The sequence below is a fragment of the Colossoma macropomum genome, unplaced genomic scaffold (genome assembly GCF_904425465.1).
Source record: "Colossoma macropomum unplaced genomic scaffold, Colossoma_macropomum, whole genome shotgun sequence".
NCBI lineage: Eukaryota > Metazoa > Chordata > Actinopteri > Characiformes > Serrasalmidae > Colossoma > Colossoma macropomum.
The window spans coordinates 15,625,475-15,643,663 of NW_023494793.1; the positions used below are offsets into that span (position 1 = coordinate 15,625,475).

Sequence of the window (18,189 nt, forward strand, 5' to 3'; positions counted from 1 at the left end):
TTTTTGTAGATGAGATATGGGAGAATGAAGAACGTTTTTAGTTTAAAGAGCCTCACCATAATGTAAATGTTCTACACTCTTAAACAAGATGGTTCTTCAAGGATTACTTAGAACCGTGAGTTCCTTATAGAACCATTTCTTGCTTAAATAGTTTTTTGCGCAGTGAAATCGTTCTTCAGATTGATGGAGAATGTGTTGTATATGGTTCTATACAAAACCTTTTTTAAAATGGTTCTACATAGAAGAATAAAAGGTTCTTCTATTTATATGATATCAGGCTTTTAACAATAAAAGAACCTTTTTTTGTGCTATATAGAACTATTTTCAAAAAGGTTTGTATAAAACCATATACAACACATTCTCCATCAATCTAAGAACAATTTAAGCATAAAATGGTTCTATATAGAATATATGGTTCTAAATAGAACCATTTCCTTTTTAAGAACCCTTAAGGAACCATCTTTTTTAAGAGTGTAGGAAGAACCCTGGAATTGGTGTAGAAATTCATTTTACATTTACAGACCTTTAAAAGGTTCTTCACACTAACAAATCCCTTTTTCAAACATGGTTCCTTAAGAAGCTAATATTGGTTCTTCTGTGGCATCTCAAAGAGTTTTTTGTGGCACTTTTTTGTTGTTGATATTGTTTTGAAAACATGTATTAGGGTTGTCACAATACCAATTGCAATTTGACATTTGACTTTAAAAAATAAAATTCCCTTAACGATTCTTGGCTTTGACGTATGGTTCCAGTAAAAAAAAAAAACTTTGATCAGTATAGAACCTTTACATCACATGGAGGTTCTTTAAGCTTTAAAAAAGTTTTTCACACTTTTGTCTCATTTACAGAAATTGTTTTTAAAGACTATGGCATACCGTTTTTCCACCTTTATTTTTGCAAATTTAGGCAAAATGTATTCTCAGCCTGGTGCTACCTTACATAGATAAAGAGTTTAAATAAATAATTGAAAGTGTTGAAAGATTGTTTGCAACATTGCAGAATTGAAAAATGATTCAGCTTTCAATACACTGTGTAACTCTAAGACCTTCACAAAGGATGTTTTTTCTGTTTGTTTTATTATTTTTTTTTAATGACGTGTTAAACAACAGTTGTATTATGTTTTTAAATATTTGTCACATTTTCTTCCATCACATGCCCTCTTAATTTAAATCCAGTTTGTTTTTTGTTGAGTTCTGTGTATTAAAGTAGATGCAGTACTGTGCATGGAGATATAAGAGGGTCTAACACTGTTAGACCTACTGCAGGCTTTTAGCTAATGTATCAATGCTGTGGGACTTTTGTCTGAAACATGGTAAATCATCACAAAGATATACTACTAGTTTATTACCCCAAGTAACATAATAGCAGTGGGCCATAAGTTCACCACAGTCAGCCACAAACTCAGCCACTTAGGCACACAAAGAACATGCTCGTCAATCATGGAATAAAAGGAATTGCAATTTATTACTTTCATGATGATGTACATCACTGCAATGTGATTTTTCATGTTTCATCACTGACAACATGACACATAACAGCATTTTAAATGTTTTGTCTTTTTTAAGGAGCTAGTTACACTCAAAATGTTTGAGTTTTAGATATTGCATTAATATAAGAATACTTTAATTCACAAAAATTTTTACATCATACTAAACAATTTATTTTTGAGAAATGACTCAGATTTAGAACACCAGGAGTTTAGTTTATTTTATTTTGATACTTCAAAATAAATTATTTGCATTAGCTTTAATTTTTCTAGATTTGAGTTAAATGTGCTTCTGAAGTATTGGTTAATATTAGCACTTTTTAAAGACATTAGTAAACAGTGAAATAGGTGAGGCTTTTAATAAAGTTGCTATGAGACATAAGTTGTTGACAAGAGGCTCATTTCCTGTTTTCATTTAACTAGTAATTGTCCTTTAAAATGCATTAAATATATTGGACTAATTACAGAATGTACACCTGATCACACAATGCAAAATGTATGAAATATCATACTGAATCAAATGAGTATATTAAATAGTTAACCTGTGCAGTCATGATTCCTTGCAGGATATACTAACATTCAAAAGTTTAGAATTAAGGCACAAAAGTTTGAAATCAATGTTTTTTTAAGAATATATGAACAGTTTAGTTGCAGATACATATATAAATTGATTCTAATATTAAAGTCAAATTCAACTTTAAACTTTTAAATAATTAGAAGGAAACTGCAAAATATGATAATAACAAAAAAGAAAAAGCTGTTCCAAGAATATTTTAAATATAAAAAAAATCTAAAATGCCTTTTGGGTTCTGTTTTTATAAGATTTAAATCTACATTATATAAATTATTATTGTACTGTATATTAAATTAAAATGACATTGAATCTAAATTTGTGAATGATGCCATTTTATAAAAATATAATTTCTTAATTAAAAAATCATATTTTATAACACTGAGGTAATGTTAAAGTGTGTTTTTGCATTTCTTTCTAGAGTGTAATTAAATCTCACACAGAAAATGCCTCTTTACTGGCTTATGTTAAATTCAACATGATTTAAAAATTGACTATTAATTTAGACTGTTAATTCATGTCTCTGGTCATCTTAATAACAGTTCATCATAACCTACTGTTTAAAAGACGAATCCAGATGTTCCTATAATTTTCCATCAAAACATAATGACTTTCTACTGCCCCAAAACATTGTCTGTTCTTTGATTGAATCACCATGCACCAACAAATGGAGGAAAATAATATTAACTAATAACATCATGTTTTACCTGCCACTCCCATCATCAAACACTGAACTAGCTCAGAGACCCTCCCTGATATAACCTAATCTCTATCTGCTGCATAAATAGGATACAGCAATTGTAATGTATTTCCCTATACCTAGTATTAGAATGGGAAACCTGTTGAATTCAGACACACTTATAAGAGAAGCCAGTTGGCAGTTGCTTTAAAAGAAATGTCAGATGAGATTAGGTTGACATACACTGGAGTAGTCCTTAAATAAATGCTGTGCTCATCTCAGTTCTGCTCTTATCCTGCTCTTGTTGTAGACTCGAGGTGATTCCAGTTTCCAGACAGAATAGAAAAGAATGTAGTTTAGTTTATTTGGTTTAGATGTACAGGGACAATTTACAGTAATAAACATTTCTGTAAATGTTTTAACTGTAGTCACAGGGTTGGTAGAGAAAGACAAGCGCACTAATTAAACACGAGTGATTCATACAGCAATACGAGACAACAAATAAAATAAAGCACAATGCGATCTGTTAAAAAAATTTACATACTTTAATGTTATTCTTGGTATTTTTTATCCATGATTTCGAAGTAACTGAAAAAGTACCAAATATAGTGCATTCAACTAATATGAATTGGCAGCTCATTCCAAGTGTGAGCTGTTCGTACTGAAAAAGCTGACTGTCCAAAGGACATTTTCCTCTTAGGTATTACAACATCTCCTCTTGTCACTGATCTAGTGGACATGTATTCAGTTGTTTTCTGCTTAATGAAAGCAGTTAGAGGATGAGAAACCAAAACATACATGATCTTACACATAAGGAAATCTCTTAATTTGTTAGAAATCACTCGTTTGTAGACATTTGTAACACTAAGCATCAGTAGAGCTGGTGAGCATGATGTTTCTGTTATGAAATTAAAGATTCTTTATCAAACGTGTATGGGGCATTAAACAGTGTTTGTCGTTTTGTATTTTTATTTAATCTTACACCAAAGCTTACAGTGAGAGTAAAATGTAGGCTTATGTTTTTATGTTCTTACAATTTTTGTTTTGTTGTCCACATGAGCGACCCAGAAGGATAAGCGGTTTAGATGATGTATGCATGTATGTATGTCCACATGAGCTATCTTGGCAAGCTCTGTACCTACAAGCTCTGTATGTTTTAAATTTTGCCTTCCTGCTCGAGTGATGTAAACTACATCCAATCAAACGTCTTCACTCCAAATCTTCACTGTCAACAGTTATGTATAAAAGCAGATATTTTCATTATTTTAACTTATAGATTCATATAAGATTAAGAGAGCCATTGTCCCTCTCTTCCCTCTAGGAAAGTTTAATGTTTGCCGTTTGTGATGAAGACCAGTCCATCATTGCTCAAATGCAGTGCGGTGGTTGGGCTCATTGACATAAGGTAGAAATCTGCTGAACTTTTTCAGATTTCTTTGTGCAACAAGAATCATGCACTGCATGGGTCCGACAGAGCTCTCCATTTAAATGCTTATCTTGCGCTGCTCCAGCACAGCAATGCACTGTGACATATTCCATTCATTTTCAATCGGAAGCTCCGGTTCAGTCCGTAATTTTTGCACTTTGCCATGCATTTGCACATGTGGTCCATTAATGCATTGCTCTTGGTGAAATCAGTGGCAAGGCATACATTTATTACAGATACCAAAGCACCCTCTGGTAGATCTGATGCGTTGGATTTGGGGGATGCAGAGCTTCAAAAAAGATGAGCAGAGCTAAACCTTATGCCGATTAATCCAGGCAATACAGTGCATTTACCCAATCAGGGCGCAGGTGGTGTTTGCATGATTTGTTTTGGCACACCAATAAATGAAACATTGGTTCTGTATGTAAATGTTCTTGTGTAACATGGAGTGACACTGGCAAAAGATCATATATTTAAACACAACTGTTTATCTCTAAAATTTAAAATGATGTTGAGTGCAAGTGGTAATCAACAACCTAAATCCTAATCTGTCCTAAAAAGTTTAACCTTATCAATATTTTGGAAAGTATCAGTGTATTGATTCATGCTACGCTGAGTTACTGATTATTAAAAAAAAAAAAAGCGTTATTTGCATAAATGTTGTAACCTCCAGAAGGAGGATACACTCATGTTTTGTAGTCCACTTGTACCTTTGCCGAGCCCCATCCTAATGTTGCATTTACACTGGACATGTACCCTGAGAGTCAAAAGGACCTGTTCTGTTCCGTACCTGTCCACCCCTCACTCCCTCCTCCTTTAGTATCTAACACACTTTATACACAGATACATTAAAATGTCATTGTTTTGTCAACCTTCCTACTTATATTTCATAACCCAAGGTTAAAGTTCCAGCTGTTCATACAGTTGTTGCTGAAGTAGCAGAGTACAAAAAAGGCCCTAATTCTCAGGGCCCATGTAGAACCTGGAAGCAGAATGATTTAAAGCATTGCAGTGGCCGCCCACAGCCATGACCAGCAACACTGGCTCTTTAGACTTGCCTCATATGGTTTTACTTTTGTCCCCGCTATGGCTTTCTGATGGAGAATATAATGACGATATTCTAAGACCGCATCGTAAAATGAAAATACAGAAAATGACAAGAACGAGTAATCCAAGTTCTCTTTGGTTTAAAACTTTAGTGTGTGAGTAGCTGTGTGCATGTAAATGGATGTTCGTCTAAAGAGGAGAGTTTAGCTGTTTGTGATGATAGGAGATGTGCAGTGGGGCCACTTAAATTTAACTGTTTTCCATCCAGCTTGTAATTAAGCAACTCACATTTTTGGTGTACATCAAAATGTCTGTAAATTAAAAAGGCAAGGTCTCAAATGTTTGTCCAAACCAAGGGTTCATACTCACAGGCAGCGCCTGCCTTTCCTGTGCATGGGTACTAACTGTAAACTTGTAAACATAAGCATAGTGGAATTGCGTACTGTCACATATACTTGAGCTGTGTTACATATTGCCATTGGCAGTGCAGGAGATGCAAAGCTGCTAAGCTACTGCTACCTGCTACAAGGACAGTTCTAAACACCAGCTTGACAGCTAATTAGATAGATGTGGAATATAAATTTGACACTGTCAAAATTTTAAATAAGACCATAATTCATTTGTTTTAGTTAACTACAGTATTCTAAAATGTCCAGTTGCCACGTCATAATCCCCTCCTTAGCATATTTGGGTATACTGGACTGTAGCTTCACACTCATTTGTGACATACAAAACTAAAATGGCTGTTAAAGACTGTGCCATCCCAGAGGAGTTAACCATTTAAAACCATGTTTTTGAGTGCAGTGGGTCTTTAATAATATACTTCATGTTGCAATAAGTAAATAGAGCTCATACGTGTAAAGTGTGTACATGTGGGACATGTTCTGTCAATAGAATGAGTGTTATTAGGAACCAGTTATCCATCTAGTTGTTGTTGTCCAGCTGCATTCCAATATTGCTCATCAAAATTTAAATTATATGGGGGTTGCATTGTCAATTAATGTTTGAAAATGTATTAAAAATCATCCTACTGAGCAGCAAAAAACAGAGAATGACATGTTTCTAAAACATTTTAATTAGCAAAAAAATAGCCAGCAACTTTATATTTTTCATATATGTCAGTATATGTTATTATTTTATAATAATTATAAAATAACTGCTCTAGGGATTGTCTACATTGTTGACCATGGATGCCATACACCAACAACACCCATCAAAGCTTAGCCTCAGTACACAGTGCTTGAGCATCACATAATAAGTAGTAATACATGCTTACAGACTGCTTAGACACAGTCTGTAGTCACAGTCTAGCATTCTGACCTGGAATTGACTCAGAATTCTGTCAGGAATGGACGTTTCTGAATGCCTCTCTCTCATTCTCTCTTTTTCTTCTCTCTCCATTTCTCTCCCTCCTTGGCCAGGAGGGATTGAGGGAGACAGAGCAACATGAGAGAAGCTTGACTGTGTGAAGGGAAAAGACAGGCTCTCCTGCACTGTCCCAGGCTGCTCATCTACTCATCTGCTTCCATTGTAGGTTCCCTCTCTTTTTGATTCCTTGTTCAAACCTGAGTATGCAGACAACATGGAAAAATACAAATACTTGTCAATGACAGTAAGCTAAACTGCAATGATGAGCCTCTCACACTTTTGGAATTACAAGGTTTTATCGAATATGAGTCATGATGTTTTTTTTGCAGACCAAAGGCTTTCGCTAACCCTTAGACTTGTAGATTTTTCATTGCTATACATTCTTTGCTATACATTTGATTTACATTGCACAATTATTACAGTAATTACATAATTACGTAATGGCTTAGTTACTTAGTGGGTTATTTAGTAAATGCTTATGTAATTAGTTATGTAAATGAATTACATTTACATTTGATTTACATACTGTGTCGATATGTAATCACTTGTCATTAATGATTGCTGTTAGTTTATTCAATAATAGCTTGTGCAGTGTAACTTAAAATACCATAAGCTAGATGCCAGAAGGTGTTTTAAGATATTTTATTCAACATTTTATTTTCTTTTTGGAAATATCAAAAAATTCTAAAATAATACATAATATAGTGTAATTATTTGTTTTCAGTAATTCTTGATGAGTTAACTGTCTTAAGCTTTGATCGCCGCTTTTCAAATATTGTTTTTTGTTGTTAATTTTATTATATCATCATTGATGCTTTCTCAGACATTATTTAATCAAATACAGCTCTGTTCATCCTATTGAACACATCTGGAAGTTCTCATTTTCTACAGCTTTTATCTAATTAGTTGAAACTTATGAAGTTGTAGAGTAATTGCATCATATTATAATCATTTTATACATGTACCTGCAACAATTTTTTTTCCATATTATTGAAAACAATGATTCCATACTTTAAACAGTACATGAACACATAACAATAACGATTAAAAGTCTAGAATCCACACTTTCGCCAGAATTCCTTTGCTTGTTTTGGAAAGCTATGAGTGAGAATCAATAATAAATAAACAACATGTAAAAAGAGGCATTTAATGGCATATAGCTATGTCATGAGGCACTTGGGAGGGTTAAAGTTGACCAAAAATGCCTGGTGCTCTATTAGTAGATAAAGCATTCTGTAATGGTGTTAAAGTGGGAGTTGGTGGGAGATCTTGACAAATGATAATTTATGCTGCTGCTTAATGTTTAGTTGTGTGTCATAAGTACAGCTCTATTTATTTCACTCTGTTCTGTTGTGTCATGGTGGAGGGGAGTGTACCATTGCGGTTTTGTCAGGGGGTAGGTTAAACGAGTGGTCTTCATCGCACTTCTTCCTTAACAAGCTCAAACTGGACTCTGGGGGGAGATGGAGATGAAAACCATCACGTCTGGACCTGGAGAGAGAGAAGAACTGAGCCATATCAAAGGGCCAGGCAAGTCCTTTCACTCCATGGGGTCTCTCTCTCTCTCTCTCTCTCTCTGTCTCTCTCTTTCTCTCTCTCTCTCTCTCACTCACTCCTCCCCTCCCTTCAACAGAATGCCTCAGCCATATGAGGCACATTAGAGTAATTGACAAGCAATGGGACTAGGCGTGAGGTGATCTCTCCCTTTCTTCTTTTGCTCGTTGTCCTAAGTGTTTGCTCTCTCTCTCTCTTTCTCTCTCTCTCGCCCTCTTGCTCTTGCTCTCTTTCTCTTTCTGTCTCTCTCCCTCTCTCTCTCCCTGAGACTCAAGGGATAAGGAACTCTCCCCAACTTCACTCACTTCCAACTCCTCTCAGTTAGTTCATCATTTTTCAGTACATTCTTTTTCCCAATATAACTTTTTTTGTCTTTATTCTCTTTCCTTTTTTCTACTGGACAGCTACAAGTGAGTGGAACAAAGAGATCAATTAGCTCCTTTCAAGTTAGATCAAAGCAGTGTGGCCCCATGTCCAGACATTTACACAACCTGTGTACCAATTAAAACGGTAGGGGATGCTGCCCCGTTGCCCCTTCACCTCAGCATCCCTGCACACATGCCATGCAGATAGGTACCCATACAGAAGAAAAATGTATGTATGTGCATTTCCTTAGATCATAAATATTAAGAACATATAATTCAATAAATAGGATGTCTTGGGACTGTCTGAATTTTTGCCTGTCCGTTAGTTAAGATATTAGTTCCGATGATGTTTCATTAAATAAAACGTTTTAAATTCATTTTCTTCAAGATTTCACCATTTTATAAATGAGAATAAAACTGTATGTTAACAAGGCTTTAAGATCTCTAAAGAAGAAGAGGGAGAGGGAGGAGGGACGTGGGAGAGGAAAACGTTGAAGCTCAGGCCACAGACAGGTGCAGTGACCCTGTCCACCTCTGGAGGTGCCGCTTGCAGTTTATGGGACATTTATGGTTGGCCAGTGCTTTTTAACATGGCCACCTGGTTGCAATAAGAGCGCAGCTCCTGAGCCCCAGTCCCCCATAGGAAACGCTCGGCAGCTCCCGAGGGAGCTGGGCCCTGTTAAGATGTTTATGATGCTGAAAGTGGTCCGAAGGGAAAACACTGACAGGTACAGAGAAGAATTTTGTAGAAGGAGCTTGTTTTCTTGTTATTCCTAATGCTTCCCCTGAGGGTTGTTTTCCCCCCTTCTTTTCCTGAATAAACCCACAGTGAGTGAAGGGCTGACTTAACTTGGAGTCTTGAAGTAGAAGGCTCCAATGAGCATTCAGTTCTCTTCATCTGTATTCACTCAAGGTCTTGAAATGGTTTTAGAATTAGTAAAAGTCACACATTCACCTTTTTATTTATGAATCATATTATGGTAGCATTTGAAGTGTGATCATTAACCTAGATATTCTTTAGAAGTATAAGGACAAGGTAAAATGCACAATCCCTGTGTCTCTCAGTGCCAATCAATGTTGGCTTTGGAGAGAGGAAAAACGAATTATAAGTAGGAGAAATGCCATGCTTGAGTACAACACTGGGTCAGAGCCCTTGTGCTGACCTCCAGGTGGACTGCTCTAATAACGTCATTAGAATAGCTAGGCTTCCTATGCGTTGATATATGGCACTGTCGCCAGAGGTTTGTTTTGTCTTTCTTGTGATACTTTTCTTTAAACTCAACAAAGATTGACTAAATTGGATTTAGGTTTTATGTGGATTTTTCCTGCTGTTTGCAATCAATAACTTGGTACCATTGAGAATTGGTTATTCCCCATTTTTCAAACAAAATGAAATGAATTAACCATCAACTAACCCAATCTCATTAACTGCCTAGTAATTATAATGAGCACTAATAATATCATTGGACTATGCTGCCCCTAGCCCTAAGCTTAACTTTTTATACATGGCTGTATGCTGGCATTTATACTCCTATGTCTATACAAATGCATTCAGGTGTTATGGTAGGTATATAAACTATGACATATGGCATATATAACATATTAAGACATGAACATTGGACTACCGTTCAAGAAGGTCTACTTTCTGGCCACAGTAGAAATATAATGCTGACAAAATCTCAAGCTCAGGAAGCACCAGGACTTTTGTTCCATTGACAGTCATGAGTCTGAGACTAAATGACTATAAATATGTATTTTGAAAATGCATGACCGAAAAGCTATACAACAAACATGAATATCTGGTTCCTACTATAATTTACATGTGCATGATGTTTTTGTTAGTCTTTTTCTAGAAATTTTTCACATATATCTATTCATTTTTACATATATTATATTATATTATATTATATTGCCTCTATCTAATTATAATATCATTATGATGAATATTATGAATAATGATATTGTCCTGTGTGGCTTATTTGGGTAAAATATTAGTTTTTGGACACAAGTCTACTTGAGAGTTTTTTTTTTCTTTTATGGGATACTCTCAGACCCATGGGTCAACAGATGTAGAGAGCAGTGAGTTTGCTGATGGGGATCTGTAGCACTCTGCCTAATGTTCAGGACAGATTGGAAACGCTAGCTTTTGACAGACGCTGCATAGATCTTCACCCCCAGATCCAGCCAGCTGAATAACATCTGGGAGTATGGCTATTTGGACAGAGAGCAGGCTGAAAGAACATACTCTGCAAAGTGTGTTCAACCCTTTTTTTATAGTGCCAGAAAGGACCATTCAGGAAAGTCCAACAAAGCTGTAGCATTGCTATTTCATGTATTTATTTGTTTGCTTGAGCAAGTGAAGGCCATTGAATATAGAAGCAACAGATTACCATAAGTAACAGCACAATCTCTGTTGATGACCTTTAGTAACACGTGCATGTAATATAGACTTGTAGCAGTGGGAGCACACTCCACAGACAGAAGCATAACTAACCAGCAATGCATCTTTATCCCATCATGCGGTTTCTGCTGATAGCCATGAGCGTGCATCTCTTTAGAGACGTTGAATCCTCTGTAATCTTCACCACAGTACAAGAGTTTATCATAATTACACACCAATCATGAGTTTTCAAATCCCATTTTGTTTTGACATGGCTCACAATCTCTAAATCTACTTAGAACATCTCCCAGTGTTTCAAGCCACAAGGCTCGGTGCACACATGAAATTTGAAGAGCTCTGGCTGAATTTATGTGTTCCACAAAAGAGCAATGGGGGATGTGTGTTGTAAATGGCACATATCCTAAAATCAGACTCGGAGCCCCCACTAGGCCTCTGCCAAAGGGTGAATAAATCAGTACAGAGAGGAATCACATGAACAAGACAAACATCTGCTGAAAAGCATCGTAAATCTGAGTCTCGGTTGGGAAGCCTTACCGTCACTGCTGTTGTCCTATAAGAAGTTGTAGACCAAACAAAAGCCAGATCTCCAGCTTTTTCCTTAAGAAGTGCACACAAAACAGTCTATCTCAAACATCCAGGACAGTACAAAAGCCACGGTGTATTTATTCTGTGATTAATATCCCCTTAAAGACTTTTAGCACACAGCGTTCAGCTGTATTCTCTGAAATATGAAGGACATTGTACATACACCGTGACCAGGAGTGAGGTCAGTGCCATAGAACTATGTACCATTTGAGATTTGATCTTATGTCTTTCTCTGCTTGGGTGGCTGCCACAATTTCTTCATAAAAAGCTAAAATTTGCCAAAAATCTGTAAGCTTTTCTGTATGACATATTCCAGACTGAGCAAATAATACAACTGCAGCATTTCTCAAGCACAGTTCCATTCTGAAATTGGCTCAGGACAGTCTGTTTCATCTTAAGCTACCTTTGATCTGCACTCGATACTAACCTTGATAAAGCTGAATAAAAACAAGTGAACTGTTTTGGCTCATAAACCTTTTCTTTATAGCTAGGCAAGAGGTGGAATGTTGGGAGAAACAAGGACATTGGCCTTAGCACAGGACTTAATTACAGACTCTGAGCATAAAACTTTTATAGCATTTATAAAACTTTCAAAGTCAAGACTTTTCTGCATTTGTGATTTAACAAAATGTCTTAACTAAATTAATTTTTGACTTTATATCAACATATCACTGCAGTCGGAACAAAACTTTGTATCTCCAAAAAATGAACTTAAAATGAATTTTGTCATTTTGAAACATTTCTATTGTTCTGTTCATCATATTTTGACACAATGTAAGTGGCAGTTTTGTTCCATGATGTACTCATGATATCTTACTAAAGAAGCCTACCTTGGTCCCAGCTTCTTTGGCTTTGTGTCTGCTTTAACATGAGACATCTATAGGACTTGGAACACCCCCTGCCACCAATAATAAACCAACAAAATAGATAAATTAAAGAAAATATGGCTGATTCAATATTATTATGTGATGTTTTTTGATGACAGTGGGTTTCGTTCACCAATACCTTCCTGAATTTTTCTTTATTTGTTGAGAAAGGTCCTAAGAAAAAGTATGTCAGATTCATGACGTGTTCTTAAACCACAGAATTGCTCACACCTTTGTGATCTTATGTGTGTGTAGATTCTGTTCTTACCTAAGAATGAATCCCAAATAAGAAAACATTGGTGAATGTCAGAATCTTCGTGAAAACTGCGTAAGTGGGATTGGAGAAGTTTCTTTTTAAGAACAGTTGGTGAATGAGGCCTAATCTGTCTAAAACTTATTAACACATTCTTTCAAACATTCTTAACGAACACCAGCAACTTCCGGATCAAGGCAGATCATTGAGGAAAACTTTTGTGCGAATTATAATTGAAACTATCATAGGGTGCTTTACTTGTTCTAATGCAGCATGATCAAACAGCCCATGTTGTGAGTTATAAGGGGCCACTACCCTGTGGTGTTTGTATGTGGCTAGCTGTGTAGCTAGTAGCTATCTCTCCATGACAGCCAGTTAATCATGTTGTAGTAACTTTATTTCAGACATGGTCCCTAATTGACCAGATTGAAATCTAACCATCTAATGACAAAACTAGCCAGCTAGGTAAGACTTATGTGTGACACAGAATAAGTAACAGTAATGTTAACAGTTCTGCTGCCTGAGATTTAGAGAATGAGAGCAAGTTTGGAAGATTTGATCTTATGTAGTATAAAAATGTGTGCAAACATACAGACGTAACGCTTTGATACAGATATTTTGTTTTTTAATTTAGATGTTACTATACAATACAAGAACATTAGATTATGCCTAGCATAATGCTAAAACCATAGAATATGAAAACAATAGAAATACAAACAATTAGACTTCTTCACAGAAAGTCTTCAACTTAATGGTGATAAAATGTTTTCCACAAACTCAAATTTTTTCCTAACCTTGGAAGCTAATCTAACCTGAGCACTGACCATGGCTCGCCATGTTTTTCTATCCTTTCTGAAATCAAAGACGTCTTGTGGGCTAATTTGTTCAACAGCGAAACTAAAAAATATCAAACAGTTGCCAGGCCTGCATGTGTTTTTATAACACTTAACAGGATTTTGTACTTTCTGGATGTTTCTCGAGACCCTTTGGTAACAATTGTTTGAATTCATTCTATAGTACTAGATGTGAGTTTGACTTTGTTCTGAATTTTTCTAAACGTCAAGAATCAGACAGAATACTGGAGTTCAGGTCAACAACTAAGGGACAAGAACTGGCAGTGTTAGTAGGTATGTTTTTAAAAAGTATCCTTATTACTCATTAAATAATCTGAAAGCATTGATGCATAGGCTGTTGGATATATCAATAAAGTGATGCTTAGAAATTTAACACATTAAATTTGCACATTTTATTTATGTACAAATAATGTGCATATTTAAATCAATTAAATTGAAAACGTCAGTACATAAAAGTACTAGAACTAGTTTGAAAGACTCAAGATTTCAAGTGATTAATAATGAATAGATATTGTAAAGAACATCTGTGTAAATCGGCTGTAGAGTGACAGACTGCCTGTATTAAAGACAGCCTGATAGCATGCTCTTGTTGTGGAAAATTCACAACATAAACCCAAGCTTCTCTTCACACACAGCAGAAATATTTCTGCTTGGATTTGCCTAATTGTACTTTTTTAAATGTTTGCACAGATTGTGGCATGTATTGTTGAAAATAAAAAAAAATAATATAACATACACTCTCTAATTAAATGGATGCTATCTTTTATATTTTTAACACATTGTTTACATTATTGCAGTATTGAACTAGTGCTCTCTGACAAACGACTATGATGTGTGGGTGTAATAGTAATAGTATATTAGGCAGCATAAACATAATTGCAGCTCAATATTCCCATTATGTAGATGATTTTACATCTTCAAAATAACACTGCTTTTGCAGGCCAGTAAATCTTTTTGAGAATTGGGCTGGCAGCTATGCACTGCCAAATTATACAGGGTAATTATCAGTGTGCCAGCTGACTGGGGCAGACAGTACTTACGTAAGCTGAATTCTGTGACTGAGTTACTGGGTCACAGCTTCAACCATACATTTCTTGCGTTTATAATTTTTCACTCTGCTACACACATACCAGTGTATACCAATGTTTGATTTAAGTATATTATAAAAATCTGTTTATGCAATAAAAGGAAGATACACTTTAAGCCATTGTAAACTTCCTGCATGATTGGGCGGTGATATTAGTGCAGTGAAAAATGCCCTTGTTTTTTAAACCTCATTTTGATGTAAAGTAGAAATAGTGTGTAAATTTTAGTGCAGATATTGAAGAACTTATGCTGAGAGCTTCAAATAGATGTACAGTTAGCACCATGCTTAATGATTTAGTTTCATGAAGCCAGAACAAAGAATCTAGACCATTAAAACAAAATTCAAAATTAAAATCAAAATTATTACAAATACAAATATTAACCACAAGGGGGCGACCTTTACATCCAACTGAGTATGAACGACCGTTTGTACTGGGAGAGCTCTGCTGTTTCCCTTACCTCTGTCAGATTCAAGCTAGACATTATTATAATCCTGAGCACAAGATAAACAAGAGTTTGTATTATTGCATAACGTTCCAATGACATTTAGAAAAAAAAATAATAAACAGCGACTACATAGATGTTAAAAATTGAATAAAGTAAAAAAAAAAGAATTGTAAAAACTTCGTCCAGTGTACATTAAAGAGAAATTATTATTGCCTCAGTTATAATAAAAGAAAAGCGAAAGTGCGAAGTCAGAAAGTGAAGAGAGAGAGAGAGAGAGAGAGAGAGAGAGAGAGAGAGAGAGAGAGAGACTACAAGGCCCCTTTATGCTGTTTGAAAGAAATCGCTAAAAGAGAGCAGAGGTTCAGAAACACTCATTAAAAGATCAAAGCGGATTCAGACATCAAAGTGCAGTTTACTGTATGTCTGTGTGAGCCACTGCCATTAGTGCGTCTTTGCTTTCTTCTGCAGGATTTGTTCAACACATTTAAGTCTTAACCTGTCTGTTTCCACAAGTTGCGTGAAAATAAAACAGCGTTTTTTTCGCTATTTTGACTGTTCCTTACAAACATTCCGATCACTTAGACTATTATTATTATTATTATTATTATTATTATAACGGAATCATACACACAATCAATGCATAAGTAAATCAATCCTACATGCTTATGAAAGTTTGAAGGATGTTTCTGAATGCATGCCGTTACTGCCGCCCTTAAATACGTTTTGGAGCTCAGACAGCTGAAATGCGGTAGATTAAAAGGCTGAAGATTAAGGATCTGCTATTCGTCCCAACTTTACCGGAAAAAAAAATAGGTAAAAGATAAATACCATGAGGTCGTTTTAATGGTAACTATTACTATAGCATTACACAGGAAGATCTAGTTTCACTTTTGGTTAAATCCAGATCCATAAACTGTAAATAAGTGGTAAAATAGTGGCAAAAATATATGTTTTAAAGTGGTAGTGTGTTTATTACCACACCCGAAGCGAATGCGTTTCATGTTGTTTTGTCACATTTATTGTAGTTGTTGTATTAATAAAAGTTGTATTAATAAAATAAAACAATCGCTGCCAGAAAAGAACTGATGCTGGGGTGTATAACGCCGAGACTGTAAGAACTCTTAAGGTTTAGGTCTCTGTTTGGCTCTAGAGTTTTAAGCGCATCGTTAGAGTGTGTGTGTGTGTGTGTGTGTACTCATTGCAGTTCAGCTCTTGAGATTAAACTAGTCTATCAAAGCGCTTTATAGAGTAGAATTTATTGAGCCTGATGTGAGCGCTCAGTGGGAAAGTTCAGAAGGCTGATCAAGTGCTCAAAATGAAAGATGTGCAGTGGATTGACAGAAGTGACGCATGTTATTAATCTGATTTAATAATAATAATAATAATAAAAATAATAATAATAATAATAATAAATAATAATAATAATAATAATAAGAAGAAGAAGATTATGTGACAGATCTCATAGACAGTGAGTGTACAATAGCGTACACCTGTGTGTTTGTTTGAGTTTGTGTGTGTTTCTGTGTTTATTTCTATATTATCCGTTTCCAGAAGCTGTACTGTGTGTTACACACCGCGCTGGATTAAACCGCTTTAACTCTCAATTCTAACTGAATTTTCATTCGAGATCCTTCACATATTTTGCTGAGAATTTATCAGAAATAACAAATGAATTTGATCACTGCTGCGAGGAAAGTGAATGTACTGCCTTTAAGATGCACAATTATGGACCTTAAGAACGTTGTTGTATTTTTCATCGTACGTTTACGTTGTTTGACCCTTGAGGGTCTAAAATGTAGCTATTCGGTAGCCTTTTTTATGACCCTGTGTTGTAATCTGATCTGTCCATCACTGTACGATTAATTGCGAAATGCAGTTAATACCATACACACACCACTTGAGTAAGATTAAGTTCTATACATTCTAGAAAGGTGCGCTTGAATAATTTTAGTTTATTTTTATTTATTTACGTATTTTTAGACATCTTTACTTAAAACAAACGTTTGTTTGTTTGTTTGTTAGTTATTTATACATTGATTTAGGACAACTTTGCTAGTAACTTCAAATGTATTCATTTATTTAGACAATAATTTAAAGACAATTTTGCTACTTTAAATGTATTTAATTTATGCATGGTTTTTAACACAAATGTTCTACCTTTTATTTAATTACTTTACGTTACCTATTTATTTATATATTTTTACATATCTTCATTAAGAAATTAAGAACTACAGCTCCAGCATGTTGAAAATGCTGCAATTGTGCACATGCATTTTTCTTACCTTGCTCCCAGTAATCCGGATTCTTAACTAAAACATTAAAACTACCCCACTGTGGCAAAGCTGCACATTTAGACCTGTACTGAGCTTAAATTAGCTTTAACTCTCTCTCTCTCTCTCTCTCTCTCTCTCTCTCTCTCTCTCTCTCTCGCACACACTGTCAGTGGTGCACGTGCCACACACCTGCGGCTTCTAGGTGCCTCATTTAGCGATTGGGAGGGGGGGGGCACAAATAATGAGAAGAAAGGTTTTCTCACAAAGCATTTCTGCTTTCAGAATGTGTTTCTGTGATTTGTTTTGCGTGAGCTTGTATAACGTCTGAGCGCGCGAGCGTGCAGCATCAGAGCATCAGCTGCAGCACTGCTGTTTCCACGTTTAGGGACAAAAGAGCGCTGAGCCACAAAGTGTCACAAATGACGAAATCTAGGTTTTTATTTTTTGGGGACCCTCTAAATATCGCGAGGCGTTCGCTTTGATTGGTTTTATGCTTATCCAGTGAGGTCTGCCTTTATGAAACACTTCGTAAAGAGTGACTCTCGGTTCCAAAAGCCAGGCCAAAGCCCCTCTGTACAACACACGCGCTGCTTATTTGCTATGGACTCTGACATTCTTTTTTTTTTTCTTTTTTTTTAGTTCTTTCCTGGCGCTTAACGGGTAATTTTAGTCTAGGAAAGCACCAACTGGACCTTTGTGTTTAATTGTTTGGAAGGCTACGGTGGTTCATGACCACAGTGGCCAGGTGGGCTCCGATTTGGTAGTCTTACACATTCTGAATGTACGTTCATTTACTGCTACCACTTATTACGTCCAGTGCTCGCCTAATGCTCTGTCCATCACTTTCTGGTGAAACGCTGGTAGCGCTCACTGTTTCTGACTGGGTTGCAGTTCAGGTTTTAACCGCTGGAGGGCGTCTTGTCCAAAC

General features: G+C 35.7%; 1 long non-coding RNA gene across 1 annotated transcript; it reads right to left on the bottom strand.

Annotated features, from left to right (window-relative positions):
• Nucleotides 1-6,680: 6,680 nt before the first annotated feature.
• LOC118813345 lies at nucleotides 6,681-17,351 on the bottom strand. Its single transcript, XR_005007631.1, has 3 exons — nucleotides 17,271-17,351; nucleotides 7,954-8,068; nucleotides 6,681-6,774 (listed from the first exon to the last, which is right to left on the bottom strand). It is a non-coding gene; the product is annotated as an uncharacterized LOC118813345 (long non-coding RNA).
• Nucleotides 17,352-18,189: the final 838 nt, after the last annotated feature.